The sequence below is a fragment of the Podarcis raffonei genome, chromosome 3 (assembly GCF_027172205.1).
Source record: "Podarcis raffonei isolate rPodRaf1 chromosome 3, rPodRaf1.pri, whole genome shotgun sequence".
Classification (NCBI taxonomy): Eukaryota; Metazoa; Chordata; class Lepidosauria; order Squamata; family Lacertidae; genus Podarcis; species Podarcis raffonei.
The window spans coordinates 81935377-81955349 of record NC_070604.1 but is presented as its reverse complement, the minus strand read 5'-3'; the positions used below and the strand labels follow the sequence as shown (position 1 = coordinate 81955349).

General features: G+C 43.1%; 1 protein-coding gene across 3 annotated transcripts in view; it reads right to left on the bottom strand.

The window, feature by feature from the left end:
• The window catches only part of KIF26B (kinesin family member 26B), a 266744-nt gene that overhangs the window by 112222 nt on the left and 134549 nt on the right, over positions 1-19973 (bottom strand). The window lies entirely within an intron of this gene.

Sequence of the window (19973 nt, the reverse complement as noted above, 5' to 3'; positions counted from 1 at the left end):
AAGGGGAAAGGCAATGCTTGCACTGCTGCAAGTCGGGTGCTCGTCTGTGATGGTGGACCACCAAGGGAAACCTGCCCAGACTTCAGCAAAATCTGGAGCTGGCCAGATTAGAGAGAGGCATAAACATTCCTGATCTTCCTGGCTTTGGGGGATTGAGCCTCTTTGTTTTGGTTGCTGCTTGTGCTTTCATTTATTATTTTAATGCCTTGTTTCTTTATTTATTTTAAATTGGCATCTATTTTGTCAAGAAAACCATCCCGCTGACAGGTGGTCCTAAAATCTGACAAGTAAATAAATAAGCATGCTGTTGGAAGCCAGAAATGTAGAATCTAAGGGGCCTAGCAGTGCTAATAGGTATACTTGATACTGGCTAAAAGAGTCTGGGGTTTTCACTAACCCTCCAGAGTAGTTTTTTTGCAGGTCACAAGGTGGGAAAGGGGGGAAGCTGTGTTGAGCAAGAAGAAGGTAAGGAGTTCTGGGTCTATCAGTGATTGGATGGGAGCCCACCTGGTAACCATCTGTATGCCACCTTGAGTTGCATGATGGAAGAAAGATGGGACGTCAATGAACTAAACAAAGCATTAACTATATGGTAGCTAAACATAAAGGGACGTGGGTGGTGCTGTGGTCTAAACCACAGAGCCTAGGGCTTGCCGAGCGAAAGATTGGCTGTTCAAATCCCTGGGACGGGCAAGCTCCCGTTGCTCGGTCCCTGCTCCTGCCCACCTAGCAGTTCAAAAGCACATCAAAGTGCAAGTAGATAAATAGGTACCACTCCGGCGGGAAGGTAAACAGTGTTTCCGTGTGCTGCTCTGGTTCACCAGAAGTGGCTTAGTCATGCTGGCCACATGACCCGGAAAAACTGTCTGCGGACAAACGCCAGCTCCCTCAGCCAGTAAAGCGAGATGAGCGCTGCAACCCCAGAGTCATTCACGACTGGACTTAACTGTCAGTCCTTTACCTTTACCTTTAGATAAACATAACTGAAAGGTATGAAGAGAGAAACAAATGAGAGTGCCTGGCATCTCTTGGTCACCAACACGCTGTTGAATGGGAGCATGGTAAGATGGGGGAAAGGAAGATGTGGCAGCAGTGGGCAGACCCGCTTAACGATGTAAACTCATTTGAGATGCAATTAGTAAGCTTCATAAGACTTTCCTATGTGGCTGCTCTCCCACCCGCCACCCTCACATCCCAGTCGCACTTTAACCATTTATGACACAGCAACTCAGGATAATTTGGGAGAAAATAGAGCTCATTTGCAGTGCTTGAGTTATAGCAGAAAGGTAGTAGTTCCTTCCCCCCCCCCCAGAACTCTGGGAGAAAAACGAGACAAGATACCCCTGTAAGACAGGATGGCTTCTGAAAATGTAGTATGCGAATCAGTCTGTGGTTAACACTCTATTCCTTGGACACACCCTGAGCTGCTTCTAAAGGAATCTACCAGATGAAATAGTGAAAATGTGCACATTCTTTACAGGGTGATTGTCTGTGGTCAGAGGGGATGACACTTAGGCAGACTTTTAAAATAGAACATTACAGGGTATAGCTTTACAGTTTTAACAGAGCTGGATACTCATTCAGCTGTTGCTCAAGAAATATGAGATATTACTGTACAATAGAAGCTTAGTGTGCTTTTTTGTTGTTCTGCTGTCAATCTATCATGTTTTTCCGAAAAGGAAATTGAAAAAGCAACACTCGCAAAAGAATTGGAACATGTAATCGCTCTATGTGTGCGCATTATTTATTTCGAGTATTTTTTTTAATTTAAAAAATAGTTTGCCTGAGAAAATGTAAAATAAAAAAGAGAAAACTGCAACTCATTTGTTCCTCATCCTTTTCGGGGTCCACACTATCCCTTCACTAAGGAGATCAGCCGTGGCAGAGACTAGAGACGCTCCACCTAGTACACACTTATTTTTGGACTAGACAGAGTCTCACCCTAACAGAGAGGCATGTTGCATTTCACGTACCAATTTTAAAAGGACTTCCAAAAATATTTAGTTGCAATGTAGCTAACTCTTCAAGGAAAGCCTCAGGACAGTATCAGCTACAAGAATATTTAGTTCAGAGGAGTCTGCTGCCTCTCAAATAATAGCAAGTTGCAAGGCTCGAGACAATGATGCAATGCCTAAGGATAAACCCAGGCCCAAATTTAACTGCCAGTTCAACAGATCTTTTCAGTATTGTAAGAAATACTCAAGGGACTGACTGCATCAAAAATTAGTCTAGGACGACAAGTCAGCAAGCGTGCAAACAAATTGATTTTATATTGCAAAGGCCATTAAGTCTATAAATATACAATTCTCTGCTTCTTTGTTGAGATTTCTGTATAGGAGGGGGTTGAACTCAATGACCCTCAGAGGCCCTTCCAACCCTACAATTCTGTGATTCAATTTTATAAATATTTAAATAAATTATGTACACTTTTTGAGTGTCTTCTCAAAAATGCTTCAGATATTTGGAATGAAACTATTGCATCTCCAGTTGCTGGTACTTAAGTTTTGCATCGATGAAAACATTCTTTATTTCAATAATATGCAGATTAGGAGGAAGGGACGATAGAAGGGAAACTGTTCTTTGGATGTCCCCAAAGAAGAAGCAATGGGAAAGTTGGATGGGAAGGAAAATGTCAGTTAGGGTCTGCTAAACAGTGGTCTGTAGAAGAAAAGACCTGCTTTGCTGACTTCCACATAAAGAAACTAATTTAACTGGGGGGCAGGGGGAGAACATGATACAACACAACATGCACAGTCAAAGTCCTGGCTTATCATCGCTCAAGACAGAGGCAGCAAAGGAAAGCTATATGAGGGAGAACTCAGGTAGGAACACAGAATCATGTCAAAACTTAATTCACTATTGAACACAAAGATGCACACTGAGACTGTCATGACTTTCTTGCACCAGATGATTTATATGCTGAGGCTGCTGAAATATATTACATTCATCCCCATGACAGTCCACTGTCACAAAACATTTTCAGTTCAAAATCCACTGTAAATGGAACACTGCTTGTGGAAAAAGCTGCTTTAGTTAGACATCATTTATTGTAATCATTATTTTTTTTTGGACTCTGGAAATCTTTCATGAAAAAATAAGAGTTGACATCTAAAACGTGGTGAGATACATTGATTCCTCTTAATAAGCCTTTCACTAAATATTTTCTGAATCAGAATCCAAGGAGAATGACAGAACACAGTCAATGAATGTGTGCTGTTAATCGTCAGCACTTCTCCAGTGGTACTGGCTAAGTTGTAATCTAAACTGCTTCATGAAGTTATCACAGAATACTATGGGACAGGAACAGGGGAGGTCCTCTACTAATTTTGACCTTTCTGGTTAGCTAGCCCCCTGCAGTCCCTGATGCTAAGTCCCATGCTGTTCTGAAGGGTCCCTTTAAAAAGTTGAACTAGAATTTCAACATCACTGCTCACAAAATATATTTTCTGCACTGCTGCTACTGCTTTTATGGCTTTTCCAAAGCAAGCCTTTGTCTGTAAGCAAAGCCAGCCACCTTCCTCCTATGGCCAATAAAAATGCACTCTGCAACCTTCACTTGAGCACTGTGTCAAGTAAGAAAGCCTTCACATTCCATTAAAATACTTATATTTTTCCCCTCTTGGTTTTATAAAGCAGAGATTTTTAGAATCAGACTGAGAAGGGTATTGTGATATTAGAGAAAGCAAAGCAGAGCTCTAGCTGCAACAAACACTTTACATCTCATTTTATTTTTACATCTGGTCCTTCTTTTTCCCCTCCCAATGCCTGCCCCGCATTTACTTACTTACTTATTTATTTACTTACTTACTTACTTACTTACTTAATTTATTTATTTTGTTGAATTTGTATACCATCCTTTATCCAAACACCACAGGGCAGTGCACAACATAAAAATACAAAATGAGAACACAAAATACATAATAAAAACAAAAGAAGAAAAACAAACTAATAACCCCCAAACCAATAACCCTCCTCCCACAAATACATTCAAAGAGACATGGAGTTGTTGATCAGCCAAAGACCTGATTAAAGAGAAAAGTTTTGCTTGGCACCTAAAGATATGCAATGAAGGCAGCAGGCAAGCCTTCCTGGGGAGAGCATTCTAGAAATAGGGAGCCACCACAGAAAATACCTTTTCTTGTGTTACCACCTTCCAGACCTCTCGTGGAGCAGGAAATGAAGAAGCACCTTAGATGATTATCACAAGGTTTGAGCTGCTTCATATGCAGAGAGGTGGTCCTTAAAGTATAGTGGTCCTGGGCCATTTAAGGCTTTATAGGTCAAAACCAGCACTTTGAACTGGACCTGGAAACTAACTGGCAGCCAGAGCAGTCAGGCCAAGACTGGTGTAATATGCTCAAACATGTAATATGCCCTGGTGAGCAACCTGGTTGCCAAATTGTGCAGTAGCTGAATCTTCTGAACTATGTTCAGAGACAGCCCTACATATACTGCATTGCAGAAATCTAACCTAGAGGTTCAAACCTACACAGCATCCTAAAAAGTAGAGACATCACCTTGCCAACAAAGGTCCGTATAGTTAAAGCTATGGTTTTCCCAGTAGTGATGTATAGAAGTGAAAGCTGGACCATAAAGAAGGCTGATCGCCGAAGAATTGATACTTTTGAATTATGGTGCTGGAGGAGACTCTTGAGAGTCCCATGGACTGCAAGAAGATCAAACCTCGCCATTGTTAAGGAAATCAGTCCTGAGTGCTCACTGGAAGGACAGATCGTGAAGCTGAGGCTCCAATACTTTGGCCACCTCATGAGAAGAGAAGACTCCCTGGGAAAGACCCTGATGTTGGGAAAGATGGAGGGCACAAGGAGAAGGGGACGACAGAGGACAAGATGGTTGGACAGTGTTGTCGAAGCTACCAGCATGAGTTTGACCAAGGGAGGCAGTGGAAGACAGGAGGGCCTGGTGTGCTCTGGTCCATGGGGTCATGAAGAGTCGGACACGACTAAACGACTAAACAACAAAAACTAGAGGTTACCAGAGCATAGACAACAGTAGTTAGGCTGTCCCTACCCAGACAGGGGCACAGATGGGCCACCAGCCAAAGCTGATAGAAGGTCAAAGGTTCTGGATCAGTTGCTTTCCCTTGAGGCTCAAGTGGCCAAAGCTGTGCCACTGAGGCCAATTGAGCCTCAAGTGACAGCAACTGATCCAGTAGCACTCTCCAGCTGTGCACCTGCTCCTTCAGAGGGAGTGTAACCTCTCAGCCATCTGGTCTAGGGAACCACCCACTAACAGGGCCTCAGTCTTATCTGGATTGAGCTTGAGTTTGTGGGCTCTCATCCAGTCCATTACTGAGGCAAGAAAACAGTCCAGCACATCCATTGCCGCACCTGCAGATGTAAAGTAGAGGTGTGTGTCAACAGCATATTGCTGACCATGTACTCCAAAATTCCACTCAGCAGTTTTGTGTATCTCTTACAAAGCACAGGGGATAAAACTGAACCCCAAGGAACCCCACATGGAAGGCTCCATGGGTCAAAGAACAATCCCCAAGCATCACCCTCTGGAAATGACCATCTAAGTTGGACCGGAACCATCACAAAGCGGTGTCACCCACCCCTAACTTGGACAACAGAGTTATTACACATGATCATATTTAGTCACCCTTTTACTGTTTCTATAGAGAACAAGTAAAAGCTAACAAAGAAAATTTAGTATGCCCTCATATAAAACTTACCTTTTACTTCCCGCTTTCTGTAGTCTATCACTTGACATTTCAAAGAATGCCAAGGCAGATTTGAAAGGAAAGACAAGAACATTCCACTTTTATTTTAAGCTATAATCTAATGTCAATTGTTTTAGTATTTGCCTGGCATGACTCGTGAACTTCAGTAAACATGTGTAAACTCCAGTCTCATGACTTACAACAAATATCAGTCTCACTGAGTTCAATCGGTCTCACTGGCAAATAAGTGTGCATAAAACTGTGTTGCAAACCAGTATAAGTGGGGACAAAACTGCAGCCCATGTTCTGCACTATGTAAATAGTCACAATCAATGTGTTTAACTGTTTAATATTTGGCAGCAAACATAAACACACACACATATATACCCTGGCATGCAGAATTTATTTTTAGAAAATATGTCATTCTTCCAAGTCACAGTCATTCATTCATTCATTCTACACCCTTGCTTACAAAAAAGCAACACAATCTCACTAGACAATTTAAGTTTTCTAATCAACTCACGGATAAAAGTAGTACCCCCAACTTTGTATACTAAACAATGCACTGTGTCACATAGTTTAAAATTACATAAATTGGCAAAGTATCTTACATCTACAGCAATTTGTTCAACTGCACACAAAGTAATTAACTGAACTCTGATGAAGGGTAGGAAGGGGATCAGGATGCCTGTATGAGTTCATCAATAACGGAATATATAATATGTTGGCTTTACTAATCCATGTTTATCCCCACACTGGATAGCAGCCAAATTTCTTACAGCCCAGCCCAATCCTCAGACCAGTTAAAACCAAAATATTTGTACTGAAGCCAATTTAGCCCTGCTAAGGTTAATGAACGAGATCAGCTTAAATCCTAGTAACCAGGTAGTACGCTGCGCTGCCCACAACGGATGGTAGGGCTACATAAGATACAACACAGTCCTGAGAGAAACCAGAACATTTCTGATGAATTATTGGCATAAATAATGAAAAATGCTGCCAACACGTTCAAAGTCAAGGCATCCAGTATGCCAACAGCTATTAAAGCAGATGCCATTAATGCTGCTTACCTCAAAATCATTTCTCATCCCATTATGTGACCTATGCTGGGTTAGGTATTTAGTTCAGGAAGCAGTAGCATTTCCACAGAACATGGAGGCATGTATCCAAAAGGGGAGAGTAAATCATCTGGGGGGAAATGATATCACTTAGACTTTCATGTTGATTTAAGACCAAAATTATTAACACTTCAGGATTTCCAGCTGAACAAAGGCAAGGGAGGAATCCTCTTCTTGCATCTCAAAAGGGGCAGAGAAAGTAACTCTCATCACTGACTAAGAGAAAGTGAAAAGACCTTGGGAAAGATTTTTGCTGTAGTCTTTTCTAACAGTTAGGAGTCATGTAAATTAATCTATATAGAAAACCATATGAAAATGTAAAGGATATGGGATTGACAACAAAGGCCAAAAGCAGCTTTTAACGTCATCAAACTTTTGTTTTCAAAATAATATTTGATCTGATCTACAGTAACATTTTTAAAAGGGGGAAACAAGGTCATCAGCCAATCAACACAAATCAGTAACGTTAGGAATGGAACTGGTAACTATTTAGATATCACACTGAACAGCAAGGAAGTTTACTACAAGGAAGTTTTCCTATGTTTAAATCATGCTACTGAACTTCAGTAAAATATGAATTCCCTGCAGATGCTATAGCAGTGAACACAGATCTGCCATAGATAAAAGTTGTACTAAAATTTCAATAAAAATTCCTTGGGCAATTCCGTTCTAGCATCCTGCACATTAATGGCTTTAATTAGATATGCTTTTCGTAAGCCACCCAACCCACAATTCTCTCCCATTCATATCATAAACATTTCAATTTGCTTCCCGCCTTCCCGCCACCGTCACCCCCGCCTGTCACTTAGCTCCATTTCAGTAAGTTATCTGATGCAAAGCTACTGGACTAAATCAACAGCTGGGGGGTGAAATTGCAAATGGGTTCATTATCAAAACTAACATAACCAGAAGCATCTGCAAGCTTGAGTTTATACAGCAGGATAAGATCCTTGCTGGAGCTTAGGGGACACTCCTTTAATCATGTACAAACTTCAGCTGATGATTTAATATTTGCCTCTGCCACACTCATGCAGGCTGTTCAATTCAGGACATTTTAAGCAGTTTATAATGAAGTTGGGAATGCTCTAGTAGACCAGTCTAAATTGGAATAGCCAGAGCAGAAGGATAGGAATGGTTTGTTTGTTTCCTTTCTTCCAACTCACCAGTATTATAATCCACCAGCCGTCCTAATAGAAACGGGTCAATTTGGAGTTACTTCCTAATGACATATGCAGTCCTGGCTACAGTTATGCGCACAACTTAGCAGCTACGAACTGTTCGTGTTCTTGATAATCCTCTATGACAGCCTTCCCCAACTTTGTAGTGCAGTAAGTACAGCTCGTATTATCCCTGGCCATTAGCCATTTTGACTGGGGCTTATGGGAGTTAAGAGTCCAATAGAATCAAGAGAGCACAAGACTGAAAAAGAGTGCTTTACGTAGAACAGAATTTGCACTTCCAAAAGGAGATGCCTGTAAAGGTCCAAATATTTATTTATTTTATAAAAGTTTGTTGTTACCACCCTCTCATAAAATATCAGGGTAGTGTTTCTTTATGCATATCTCTAGACTGGGCATGTGGCTTAGAACTGTTATAAACTAGCCATTCAGAACCAAACCCTCTCCTCATGTCATCCTGATAATAAAGACTGGGGAAGGAAATAAGCAAGATCAGTTAAAAATTAAAATGGGGCAAACCCCCCTTTGCTGGTTAGATGCAGTTTACAGGCTTTTATGCAAGGTAGTGGCTTATAACTAATTATTTCACCGCTTATTGCAAAGTTCTGCTTGAGAAGTGCCAGCCATGGCTTTTCCCTTCCTTTCCCTTTCCAGTGGTTGCTCCAGATAAACAGGTTTTAGTTATGGTTCACAACCCCTGTTTTCTGCATGCTCTTTGTGATCAATTTCATTTCCAATGATGGTTTTTGACACTCTGGTGGAGTAAGAGATAATCTTCTCCTCAACTTCTAATTAAGCATGCAGAGCTGACAATGATAACCTACACATCCCTGACTGTCTTATCGCTCTGGAAGCTCTTGAGGTTTCCAATTCAATTTCCAGCTCCTCTGATCACACAAGAGCAATTAAGGGTGGAAATGCAAACACCGCAGCAAAGTGTGCTTCCTTAGTTTTGCTGCAGTACCCGAGTTCAGCCACAGGTGGCAGCAGTCAAATCTTTATGGGGCTGGAGGGAGGGACACATATAAAGCTACCCTCCCACAGTGGTGGTACAAATACAGGTTGCATCTAAGTCACAACATTAAAAAGTTCTTAGGAACAAAACATTAAAAGTTCTGAAGAACTTCAGCCTTTTACAGGGTTTTCACCAGGTTGAGCTGAGACAAAAATGCATTGATAAAGGAGGGAAAATAAAAAAATTCATTGTTTGTGCTGAGCAGCATAACTATTTCCAGCATTAAGACTCTCCCCACCATCTTTCCTTTGGACAGTCTTTGTGTAGGAATTGCCTTCTTATTGACTTGCAAGTGATCCATGCTAGAATTCTTCGTTGGCATTTACATCCACAACTGCAGTTTATGTTATCGGAAAGAACAACAACAACAAAAAATGCATTATCCATTTAGAGTGCTTGCTGGCTTTTCCAAAACCTACTGAAGCAGATATACAAAGAAAAATTGCAAAAACAGGGACAAATAAAACTGCTTTATATGCACTGTGGGTTTTCAACTCAGCACAGATTGTTTCACTTCTACAGTTCACAAAATATAGATGTGATTTTAACATCTCTGCATTCAAGAGCAAACACCTGAAAAAGGAATAGAGAAATGGAAGCAAATGAGAAATGTGGAGCTATTCTAACTTATTACTCCTAAAAGAGAAAGAAGGAGAGAGAATGAAGACAAAATACTGCTAATGTGTTTTAGTCTCAGGTATGTTAAAGGATATTGCAGATATAGTGGTTCAAAATGACAAAACTGAACCTAAAAAGAAAAAAAGTGTATCTGAATACCAACATAGCAAAGGTTCCCCTGATTTATGAGTATACATTGAGAATACCTTTGAAAAGGGAAAACAAACAATGAATTGCCAAGGCTGAATCTTAGTACTGTACAGTGGTACCTTGGGTTACATACACTTCAGGTTACAGATGCTTCAGGTTACAGACTCCGCTAACCCAGAAATAGTACCTCGGGTTAAGAACTTTACCTCAGGATGAGAACAGAAATCGTGCTCTGGTGGCACGGCAGCAGCAGGAGGCCCCATTAGCTAAAGTGGTGCTTCAGGTTAAGAACAGTTTCAGGTTAAGAACGGACCTCTGGAACGAATGAAGTACTTAACCCGAGGTACCACTGTAGTTTGCTGCATTGCTTCCTCTCCTCATTTCTGCTACAGTTGTACCTCAGGTTACAAACACCTCGGGTTACAAACACCGCTAACCCAGAAGTAGTACCTCGTGTTTAGAATTTTGCCCTAAGATGAGAACAGAAATCTCAGGGCGTCAGTGGGAGGCCCCATTAGCGAAAGCGCGCCTCGGGTTATGTTATGTACTGAGTTGAATAGGATCCAAAAGGCAGCAGTCTGATTGGTCCTAGAACAATAGGGTCCAGAATGCAGCAGTCTGATTGGTCCTAGAGCAATGCAGCAGTATGATTGGTCCGCAGGAGCCACCCAATCCAGCTCCAGGAGGAAGTGAATCTGCAACCTGATTGGGCTACAGGAGAATCCCAGAATTAGCCAATCACATGCGGCCCATTGTTTAAATAATGTATATAAAGCAGATATTTTAGGGGAACTTTCGTTCCTCACTACTATGAGCTGAATAAAGAGCATGAAATCCACACTCGACTCTGAGTATATTTCAGGTTAAGAACAGTTTCAGGTTAAGAACGGACCTCTGGAATGAATTAAGTTCGTAACCCAAGGTACCATTGTACTTCCTGATTAAAGTCAGTAGAGGCTGGTGTATTACAGCAACCAGGGCTTAGCTCTACCAAGTGGAACTCCAATTTTTAGAAAAGGTTCTCTCAAAAATCTCGAAGCCACACTCTTTCCAGCCCCACACATATTCTTCCACAATCCATTTGAGCATTTCTGTCAGTCTCCCGTTCTCTGGCCCATCTGTTCTCTGCACCACTCAGCCAATCTCAGTCCAAAAGTATCACTATGGCCAGGAGGTCCCAACAGAGCCTTAGTACCACTGGAGGAAGGCTACATATGCTGGCAAGAGGACCAGAAATGGGCTGGAGGCTGGGGATCAAAGAGCTACCTTAGAATGGGCAGGCACACCAGTAGAATAAGCACTGAGGGCAGAAATCAAGGAAAGTGACAGGTGGGATCATACTACTGCTTATTATTTATCCTATGCATGCTCATTTCACAATTCCTTGTGAAGTCAACGTAGCTTACGTTCAGCAGTTTTAATCTGCAAAGTTATATTAACTCACACGCATCATTGGCCAAAGATAACATAGACATCAGTCTTCAGCACAGCACAGAAAAATAATCCTGGCAGTGGGCGGGAAGGAAAATAACAAGAGCATGCTCCTGGTGTGCATCGTACTGAAGCAGAACAGCATAGCTTTCTGCTTCTGTCTTTCCCCAGAAGAATGTATGACCTGCTTGCTATTTGAAATGTGACTGTGTCTGTTATTTATTTATTTATTTATTTGTCTCAAATATTTATACCCCACACTTTCTATGTGCTTACAGGGCAGCTTGCAAAATGAATTAAGTGCAGGATTACAAGAAGCAGCTTCAAAAACTCTAGCAATAATACAGCAGCACAGCAAAGGAGGAGAAGGAGGAGTCTAATCAAACTAAAAATAGGCAACAGCTGGGATTTTAAAACCTGGGAATCTTTAAAGATGCTTTGACTGGCACTACAATAAAAAGGCAGGTATCAGTCAAGCCTGCTTGGTCAGAGTGTTCCACAGAAGAGAAGCCACCACCAAAAAGACTCTCCTTTTGGCATGGAAGGAAAGAATCTCCCTTCCCTCTCTCCATTTCCTGAAGCTGGCCACTGGATTGCCACCACATTGGCTCCCATTGGGAAGGGAGAGGAGGACAAATCTGTAAATTTATATTGTCCCCAAATTAAATCAATCTCTTTCCTTATTTTTTGGGAGGGGGAAGCGCTGAGTCAATCTGACAGAAGCCAGGAGGAGTGCATGTATCATCTTTTTCCTGTTTCAAATGATTTTAAAATAGTTGGTTTTTTTTAAAAAAGAAGTGTTATCAACAGGTAATGACAAGCACATGTATAGCCTGTTCAATTTTCCAGATCTTTAATGGCTACAAATGAGTTGTGTTGTACAGATGTTAAGAAAATGACTGTAATCCCTCCCCCCCCAAATCTACACCTCAATCAGGTGCCCAAATTAATACACTGAATACCCCAAATTAGCCCCACCGTGGAAACTGTGTATACATGAAGATTAGGAGCCCCTTCCCTACAGACATTCAGGGTGGTATTCAACTAAGTTTTACTCAGAATAGACTCACTGAAATGAATAGACCTAATTTCCTCATGTACATTAATATCAGTGGATCTATTCTGAGCAAAGCATAGTGAAAACTACCCTATGCTCTGTATAATATGTGGATACCAGGTGGTGGGTCTAGGTGGTACAGCCTGCTTCCTGGTGCTCATGTTTGGATTCAACTAACGAATCAAGTTGGATGAATAGGCTTATTGTGTTGTACCCTACAAAACTATTTGTGACCTCCGAGAATGTGGACATGGTATTAGGGGGTCTTTCTTTCAGATCTATTGTGTCCTGTTGAACAATTTGGAGTCTCAGATAACATGGAGACTTCGCTAGATAGGGAAGCTGAAGAATTCCGTTAGCATTTTTAAGCAAACTGATCTGATTTTCACTTCTTGGACTAATATGTAGATTTTTGCATGTATTTGATCCCTTGAAAACTGAGTCCCTAAGACAGTTGGGTGGTACCTTGTATATGCCTCCTTCCAGCAACTCCTGTAACCAAACATATTGCCCTTCTTTCCTTTGGACCACATCAGTAAGGCTGAGAGGGGGGTCTGGTGGTCTGGGCAGCTCATGTCCTCCATACCCACTACCCAGGTTTGTACCCCAGGGAGGTCACATGGTGCTGCTAATGCAGCAACAAAAAAATTTTTTCCTTCCAGTAGCACCTTAAAGACCAACTAAGTTAGTTCTTGGTATGAGCTTTCGTGTGCATGCACACTTCTTCAGATACCTGCTTCTTCAGATACCTGCTAATGCAGCAGTTTGACTTCACCCCTGGAGGCGCACTCCATTGTCTCTTGAGACAGATGGATGGCAACAATAACATTAGCATATTTTCCTTCTATATTTCTTTTGAAACAATCCAACTATCACATACATACTGCATTTCTGTAACATCACATGTCACTTGATGTGGCCACAATGTGGAGTCCATAATGTGCTGCTACTATGTGTCAATATTAATCGCAGCTTACGCTATTAATGCAAGGAGCTCATGTTTTAGGTCTGATTCTGCTAACGTATACAGGAAGTACCAGATTATGGCATGAAGCAATATTGTCTCATTCGCTCTGTTCAGCTGCCTAGTAAGAAGTAGTAGTATTTGTCATACAAATACACATAAAAACTATTTCATTTAAGGCAACAACCATGAAGAGAATCACAGCAAATTTTGGGTGCACTGAAAAGTGAGACAAAGAAAACATGCATGTGGTAAATCATGTGGTCCTGCCACATGACAGACTGTAAGTAATGCCATAAGCATAATAATGCCATAAGGGTGTGATTTAAGGGCATATGGTGGCAGCCACCCTGCTGCAGCTAATCAGACCCAATCAGACCCAGTTCTGCCTGGATGGGAGATTTTCTTGAAAGTGGCATGTTGATTTTGTTAGATAAATAAAAAACAGAGATCCACAGTTCATTGTGACCCATTTAGCTATTGACGGGAAGATAAAAAAGTAAGATCAACACTCTATAATATTCTGCTGTCGCAGCAGGTACCATTTGTAAATCCATCCCATACATTGGGGTGGAATCCAATGGGAGAGCTAATCAAATTCATCTTTTCCTGGAAACACAATGAGAAAACAAGCTTTGAATCTGTCTAGCCTAAAAGTTATAGGCTTATTTCAATTAACAGATGAATAAGATGGGGGCATGGGGGAGGAATAATTCTAGAACTACTGATGTAACACATATTGCAGCTACACCTAGCAGACCACTTATTCACCACCTTCAGCTATCTTGTTAAATCATTTCAAACAACCAGTTAAAGTTCCTATTTAGAATTTCTTGTCTTACAAGTATTTCCCTTTATTGCCAGTTTTTAAAAACGAGACCATATTACTTGCATATATCCAGCAGCTATGGATTTCTGGCATACAGAGAATGCACTGTGCATTGGACCGGCGTGAATGCGAACCTCCAGAAAGCCATTCTGCATTCAAGGCAAAAAGCTTGAGCTTTTGTAATTCTTTTTTCACATTCCAGAATAGTTTTCGAACACCGTTGTATCTCTTTTACAGGAAAACATGTGGCTTTATATATCAATCATGTTACAAAAAAAATAAATCATTTCTTGCATATGGAAATAAATAAATTCCTTCTAAGACATCAGTTCTCACAGGTCAAATTCCAAGATGAAGTAATCCATAAAAGTGCCAATGAAAATTCATATACCTTTATGGAACTACCGGTATGTCATTTTATTCAGGATGCAACTGTAACCTACTCTGGGCAGCTAGCCGAGAATATTTTTCATCCTAACCTAAGCTCGAAGGTCTTCTGCTATTTATCAGGACCTTGTGTCAGCAGTGGCGCCTGTGGAAGCTACACAAGAGTGCAACCTTAAACTTAATATTTCAAAAGAGGCATCACATTGATTGAATAGGGCTTACTCACAGGTAAAGGGGCATGGGCTTGCTGTCCCAGTCACATGCCTGCTGGCTATTAACCCTACTCAAAGTGTAGCAGTCCTATAGGCATGAAAACGAGGGTAAAAATGGGGGGGTAGATCCCCTCCCCCGTTTTCCATTTTTTAAATGGGCCTACACATCTCTGATCAGTTTCGTATCTGTGGGGCAGGGAACTCATAGTAGGATACTGGCACATAGCCTACTCTCCCCCCTCCACCCCCAGAAAAAAGCTTGGCCTGAGCATCAGTAAAATGTATTGGATATTTTTTTTCTGGTTTTACATGTCAAACGACGCAAGTCAAAGGTTACAGATTAATGAAAAAGAGATTCAAGTATTTTCACTGTGGAAAAAAGCCAAACAACAACAACAAAAGGAACAATGAAAGAGGTGTATAAAATTATGCATGTGTGGTGAAAGTGGAGAGAAATTTATCTTATAGTATTAGAACTCAGGATCACTCAATGAATTTAATGGGAAGGAGACTCAGGACGGACAAAAGAAGGTACTTTGATGGCAGATCAAACATATGATCCGTCCTCTCCCCCATGCTTTTTAACATCTATATGAAGCCGCTGGGAGAGATCACCAGGGGGTTTGGACTGGGTGTCCATCAATATGCAGATGATACCCAGCTCTACCTCTCTTTCAAATCAGAACCAGTGAAGGCGGTGAAGGTCCTGTGTGAGTGCCTGGAGGCGGTTGGAGGATGGATGGCGGCTAATGGATTGAGGTTGAATCCTGACAAGACAGAAGTACTGTTTTTGGGGGACAGGAGGCGGGCTGGTGTGGAGGACTCCCTGGTCCTGAATAGAGTAACTGTGCCCCTGAAGGACCAGGTGCGCAGCCTGGGAGTCATTTTGGACTCACAGCTGTCCATGGAGGCGCAGGTCAATTCTGTATCCAGGGCAGCTGTCTACCAACTCCACCTGGTACGCAGGCTGAGACCCTACCTGCCCACGGACTCAGTGGCGTAGCGTGGGTTGTCAGCACCCGGGGCAAGGCAAGTAATTTGCGCCCCCTAACCCGTGGATTTGCGCCCCCTAACCCTACAAATATATGCCTATGAATGATGGTCCCTCTCTCTCTCTCTTTCTCATATTCCAATTGATTCCCATTTCCGCCGATCGATCCCCAAAGCTCTCACCCAGCGAAATTCGTGCGTAATTACGCTTCGCCATCCCTAATCCTGCCGCTTCCACCAGGAAATCATGACGGTGCGTTTCTCCTCTCCAAACTTTCCCCAGCCCTTTGCCGGCCAGCACAGCCCTTTCGGCTACGAGCTCCCCTCCTTCTCTGCCCGCTTCCGACCCCACCTCCCCGTCCAGCCTCCCTACCTCCTGAAAAAAGGCGCCGGCGCCGAGCAGGCCCCCCCCGCGGCCATCGGAGAGAGGCGGGGCCGAGGGAGGCGAGCCAATGGGCGAGGCGGGGTAGGTGGCCACGGGGGCGGGCGCTGCCGCAGTCCTCGGGTGGGCAAGGTAGGAGCAGGCGGAGGCTGGCTGGCCGCTCTGACAATAGGGGCGGGCCGAGGGCACGACGCGGCTGGGCCCTCTGGACTTGCGCCCCCCCCAGATGTTGCGCCCGGTGCGGCCGGCACCCCTGGCACCCCCCACGCTACGCCACTGCACGGACTGTCTCGCCAGAGTGGTGCATGCTCTGGTTATCTCCCGCTTAGACTACTGCAATGCGCTCTTTGTGGGGCTACCTTTGAAGGTGACTCGGAAACTACAACTAATCCAGAATGCGGCAGCTAGACTGGTGACTGGGGGCGGCCGCCGAGACCACATAACACCGGTCTTGAAAGACCTACATTGGCTCCCAGTACGTTTCTGAGCACAATTCAAAGTGCTGGTGTTGACCTTTAAAGCCCTAAACGGCCTCGGCCCAGTATACCTGAAGGAGCATCTCCACCCCCATCATTCTGCCCGGACGCTGAGGTCCAGCGCCGAGGGCCTTCTGGCGGTTCCCTCATTGCGAGAAGCAAAGCTACAGGGAACCAGGCAGAGGGCCTTCTCGGTAGTGGCGCCTGCCCTGTGGAACGCCCTCCCATCAGATGTCAAAGCGATAAACAACTACCTGACATTCAGAAGACATCTTAAGGCAGCCCTGTTCAGGGAAGTTTTTAATCTGTGATATTTTAGTGTATTTTTGGTTTCTATGGAAGCCGCCCAGAGTGACTGGGGATGCCCAGCCAGATGGGCGGGGTACAAATAATAAATTATTATTATTATTATTATTATTAATAATAATAATAATAATAATAATATTAATTGCCACAGGATGCGACTAGGTAGGAGGGTGGGGCAGGGAAAAATTCTGTTCAGTTTGCATTTAAAGGCAAACTTATGTAATTAGCACTTTCTGGAACACTCTTAGACAAATATATGGAGGATAAGGCAATCCATGGCTACTACTCATGATGGCTGCATGTGTCACTTCTTGGATGTGAAACAGCATTCCAGAATACCAAATAACAAACAGTGGGAGAAGGCTATTGTACATTTCATACCCTGTTTTGGATTCCCTGAAAACATCTGACTAACCACTGTTGGAAATAGGATCCTAGATCAGATTAGATTAGATTAACTTTTTGGTATGATCCAACAGGGATCTTCTTCTTCTTCTTCTTCTTCTTCTTCTTCTTCTTCTTCTTCTTCTTGTCTTATATTCTGAACACCAGAAACAATGACTATACACATAGTGAAAATGGCAACATAAATATTTATAAATGTGATCTAAACTATGGATCAGTCTTTACCTTCAGTCTAAGCAAGGTTACCAAATTTTAGACGATTAATTGCACACTTCTCTTTGTTCATTATGGAGACAGAATTAAACCCCAAGGACTTCAGAAGTTATTTTTCTTTCTGCACTGGAAAGCACAGTTCCAGGTTTACCACACTTGGTGATATATAATCAAAGCAGCTAATTCATGTGCCGGCAGGCTTCTCCAAATACCGTATTTTTCGTTCTATAGGGAGCACCGGCCCATAGGACGCACCTCTTTTTTTGAGGGGGAATGAATAAAAAAAAAATTATTCCCCCCCCAGCCGCGGCTGCCGCCCCAAGCCTTGCGCACACCTGCCCGAAGCACGGGGCACCCTCCGGAGGGCTCCCCATGCTTCGGGTGACAGGCTGCCGCCCCAAGCCTCACGCGCTCGGCGGGACCTCCCGCTGGGCGCGCAAGGCTTGCAGACACTCGCCCGAAGCACGGGGAGCCCTCCGGAGGGCTCCGCGTGCTTCGGGCGACAGGCTGCCGCCCCAAGCCTCGCGCGCTCGGCGGGACCTCCCGCCGGGCGCGCAAGGCTTGCGGACACTCGCCCAAAGCACGGGGAGCCCTCCGGAGGGCTCCCCGTGCTTCGGGCGACAGGTTGCCGCGCCAAGCCTCGTGTGCTCCCGCCGGGCGCACAAGGCTTGCGGACACTCGCCGGGGCTGCAGGCTGCTGCCCGCAAGCCTTGTGAGCCCGCGGGAACTCCCGCCGGGCTTGCAAGGCTTGCGGATAGCTTCCTGAAGCCTGGAGAGCGAGAGGGGTCGGTGTGCACCGATGCCTCTCGCTCTCCAGGCTTCAGCGAAAGCCTGCATTCGCACCATAGGACGCACACACATTTCCCCTTCATTTTTGGTGGGGGAAAAGTGCGTCCTATGGTGCGAAAAATACGGTATCTATGTGAAAGAAATACATTCAGCTTTCAACCAGACTGCCAGAAACATGTTCATCTGTGGACTTGGAATTCTACTTATTCCTAGCAGCTTAATGACATGGCCAAAATAAATTTATTATATTGTTTTGCACTACCATGTTAATTTAATATTAAAAGTTAACCTGCTATTAATATTTTTCACATTATAGGAATGGCTTGTGGTGGCCTTTATTTCAGAGAATGCAGCCCAGGACTTGAAAAATAGGATTGTAAATCACCCTGTGATCTTGGGGTGAAGGATGGGATATAAATTTAATAGATAAAAAAGATAAAAATAATTTAGAGAATTATAACATGCTTTGAGGTAATCTGTATTCATTTGCACCCTGGTGCACTATGACCTTTTCCAGGCAACCACGATGTCTTCCCATTCATTTCACTGGGGGAAGTCAATTCCCAAGTGCATTCTTTTACAAATTCAGATTGTCCCCCTCCATTTAAATCAATAGTGATCACCTGTCAGGGACATGGCTGAATTGAACGCCTGCGAAGAGCCAGACTCTGGAGATGAAGGAATGCCAGTACAGAGGAAGACAGAGTCCAACTCTGGATATGAGCAGGAGTGAGTTAGCCTAGCCCCCCTTCATCTAGAGTTCCCAGACGAGGAAAGCTTGGAAACAGAGGGAGGGGAGGAGATAGATGGCATTGAGGGGGTTGCTATGCAACCAGGAGAAAGGCAGCAGTTAACCCACCTTCTCCCCAAACTAGAATGCTGAAAGGGTTGAAATGCAATGGAAGTACAAGAGAGGAAAGACTGGACTCTGGCACCCTTTGTGCTGTGAAAGGGGCGGAGACTCAGAGTGACCAACACGTAGCAATGGCAGCAGGCTTGGAGCCGCTCTCTGGATGTAAATTGTAAGTAAACATACATAAAACTGCCAGAGACTCATTAATTCTTATCAGAGATCGCTTGCCTGCCTGAGATCATTACATCACCACAAACGCAAGAGAATTTGGCACAACTGACCACAGCCAAATCTTATTTGTAGTAGCTCTCCCTAAAGGAAGCCTGTTTGTTGCCAACTTTTACATTGCAAATATAGTTGCCCCGCCCTAGGCACTTGGGCAGCACCAATGACTGAACAATATAATATATTATCTGCTTTGAATGTGTTATGTAATATTATTATTATATTCTTTACTTGCTTGTAAATTGCCTCAGAATTATTATTTTTTTAGTGATAAGCAATGTTAAAATTAAATAAACCTAACCTAAAGCACACATGTAAATGGGATTTACAGTCAATGAGATTTAATCCTGGGTAAATGCATATAGGACTGCAGCCTTAATCACTTTATAAAGGCACATACTTCATAAAGAGAACATAAATTGTGCCCCAGTGATGACAATCCATGATAAAAAGCATTAAAAAATATTATTGTCTTTTCTTTCCATTCAGCCTGATACACTCCAACCCTTTTAAGTACTCTTGTACTCTGAACACCTTCTAAAATGGCGGTACAAGGTCACTGTTTATTGCATTTCAATTACCACAGAACAAATAAAATGCCAACTTAATTAGAGCACAGCCTTTTATCTTTCAAAAAGAATCAGGCAGACAGAAAATTGTGTTCATTCTGGAATTCATTCATTGGCAAT